Below are 3,578 nucleotides of genomic sequence, written 5' to 3'. Positions count from 1 at the left end.
AAAAAAAAAAAAAAAAAAAAAAAAGAATGTCGTAAACGCGGTCGTCATTGCGCGAGATCGCGTGGGATCTAAAGAGAAATGCTGTTACGTTATTTACCTGATATTTATAAAAACTAAAAAAAATGCACGTACGATGAAGCGAAATTCAATTGAACCGTTGTTTTTCGATACGATTATCATTTATTACGATTAAATCATTGTGATTATATTTACCGATAAACGGCGTTAATTTTTAATTACTTGAACATATATTATACCTTTGCTATTGTTCGTCGTTTTATTGTCATTACGTTCGCGAAACGTATATTCTAAATTGTGAGAAAGAGAAAATGAAAAGATATAAAAATGTGGGGGTTATATTTATCTGGTGGCAATTTAGTGGGCTATCTAATTTATTGTAATTTAGTCTTTATGAGTTTCTAATTACGAATTTATAATTTGAATCTTTTTGTGTACTTTACCTTTACGTTGATTAAATTCGCTGGAATTTGCAGTTGCGAATTGTATATGCCTTCTTAAAGTATTGCTTATTCAAGGGGGAGGAGATATACTTGTGCCTGGCGTGTGCCGTAATGGAGAAATATCGGCTGCATTCTAAAATAGAAAATGGAACACAGGAGCATACGTGTATATGAAGCAAAAAATGCTGGAATACGTTCGTCAGGCGATTTACATCGAATTTTATTTTATCTTTTTCTAATAGATTGAACGTTTTGAAATTGAACGATGTTAATATGACATAAAAAATTAATGAAAATTGGACGACGCTCGCCATTTGAAAGCAACAAAAATTTAAGGGAAAATTATTTAATCAAATTTATGCCAAATGTCGGATCTATTGTACTTCTCGTATAAAGAACAAGACATTGTTTTGTAAAAACTTATCTGTTACTGTAAATTCGCTAAAAATGATGTAGTCGAATAACTCACAGAGCGATTGAACGGAGAAAATATTTTTTGGAATGACTAGTTGACGATAATTATCCATTTGATCTAGCTTTGGATCTCGTTACGTAAAATTTTAAACGGAAACAGGTCTGTAAAGGAACGAATGGTTTCTCTCTTTCCGTTCTCGTACGAATATCGTTCGCCTTAATCCTATGTACTGTTAGACCAATGCTCAACGTACGACTCATTATTCCTAGAATATGTATCCGTATATAACAGCTCTTGATTTGTACTTGTTCTATATGTGCGAACTGTCGTGGCGACGTCAATTGAATTTGCTGTACTTTTCAGAATCTGATGCTATTAAATTTGACCAAATGGACAGAATTGATCAGTATTGAATAATACTTTCAAACATAATAGGTCAAGATTGTCTGTTTCGTATTTCTGTATATTTTTAATTTTTGAAATAAAACAATAATTATTTATTTAAGAGAATACAAAATACTTTTATTTAAAAGGATTAGAATTATTATTGAACTTTATCAGTTAATATTTGTACTATCATTGTTTCTTCTTTTTATAACATTAAGATTAAAAAAGCTCTAAGATTCGTTTAATTGTTACAAAATATTATTTAATCTCATAGTTCATTATAAATTCCAGGTGAAATTTTGTGTATTTCCAATTTTTAGTAAACTTGCTGTTAAGCATTTGTAACGTAGTTAACATAATTATGATATTATTATATTATTTAAGTTATTAACTTGCGCTGTAAATACTGTACTATTTTACATTCATGTTAATATCTTACTTTGTCGCCCTGTAAGTAATTGTATCTTTATATTCAAAGTCACAATGTTTTACAACAGTAATATCAATAGGGGAAGTAACTTTGTTTCCCAATAGTATTTAACTAGAATAATATAACAGCTTTTCTGGCTTTTTAATTTATATTATTTTCCACTTATACTTACATATTTTCTAAATTTCATGATTTATATTTTTGTGATATTAACTATTTCATTTGTAATTATTCATATTTTCAGTAAGAAAATCTTTCTTGTAAATTCTAAATTATTGTAATTAAAAACGAGGGAAATCAGTCTTATATATGGATAAAGCTTGGGCAGCACTACTTTATAAAATAATTTTATTTTCAATTATGTTTAATTTAATTACTATTTTATGATTGTCCCGCAAAATATCTAAAAATCTTAAAGAAAAAATGTGATAAATTACATTTCCATAAATAAAATTACGCTTATAAAAAATACGCTTTTAGATTTCTCTTTGTATTTGATTTCGAGACTAAATGTACGCGTATGTAGATATGCCACCTATTTTTAAAATACTTGTATCTTTAGATCTAATTGTTTTCTTCTTTCCAACTATGTCAAAAGTGGATTTATCATGTTTGTTCTGTGTGGAATCTACATATGCAAATCAATATACATTTGATCAAGATCTCCAAGAACTAAGGAACAAATATATTCATCGAATATACAATTCAAATAACCTCAATGTTTCTCTGCTCAATTGTCAATCAGATTTTGAAAATGTATAGCTTTCGTTAACGAATTGTATCCTCTGTGTAAATAAGAAAAAAGCAAATTTGTCAAACCTGACATAGATGTGTTTAGAATGCATTTAAAAATGCGTGCTGGTTCCTAGTGAAAAATATTTAGCGCGCGACGATATAAAAAGGAAAAATAAAGGTGTTAGGAACGAAAGAAAAGAAGACAAATGAAAGACCGTACAATTGGAAAATTACAGACAGACCAATAATTTACAACGTAATTTGTGTAGTCCGATAAGACGGAGCGCAAATAAATTTATGGAAAATTGACACATGCATTTTCTTCCTTCTTTCAGCCCCTTCATCTACGTGCAACGATATCAATAGTGTGGAAAACCGCAATATCCCTCTACATTTACATTATGAGCTAATTAGCGATGTATGTCAAGACGATAAGATAATATTCCTTTAATATTTCCTTTCTATTGATATTCATAAAATCGAGAATTAAGTACATACATTTTTATTTTCAATGTTTGTTATTGGAAATTCTATTAATAATGCTTGGATTAAATCAAACTCTGAGTGTTAGATGTTTATCTCATTTGGAGATAATCTGGATTAATGTCTACCATAGTATTTTAAAAAGTAAAAATTGCACAGCTATTTTGAAAACGTAAGGACCTACAAAGAAATTAATATGAAATAACAAGTTTTTTCCAATAGAAAAAAATTTTATCATTTTGCTTTCTATAGATGATAATAATCATAGGATTACATTTTGTATATACCACTATACATAAAAAAGGATTAGACATCATTGGTATAAATTTTTATTCAAATCAAATTTTTATTTTAGTTCTTATTTACTTTCTCTATGTTATCTTAAATAATATTATTTGACGAATGATGCATTTGGAAAATAAGTTACTTTTTTATTGAGATTTATATTATATAATGTTTGTTTTTTTATTTTATCAAGAAAATATAAAGATGTTTATCTGCGGTACATGATTGTTCTACAGAAAAAAGGACTTAACAAAATTAATGTCATACCTGTTGACTAAAATGAAAAGAATCACTTGATGATATCTTGTGAAATTGGTGGCTGAAAAATCGGAAGCTGGTACACGTGCAGCTCATACGTGCCGTAGTGGGGACTGCAGTTAGC

The sequence above is a fragment of the Bombus impatiens genome, unplaced genomic scaffold, assembly GCF_000188095.3.
Source record: "Bombus impatiens unplaced genomic scaffold, BIMP_2.2 scf_0503, whole genome shotgun sequence".
Lineage (NCBI taxonomy): Eukaryota > Metazoa > Arthropoda > Insecta > Hymenoptera > Apidae > Bombus > Bombus impatiens.
Note: the sequence above shows the minus strand (reverse complement) of the source record.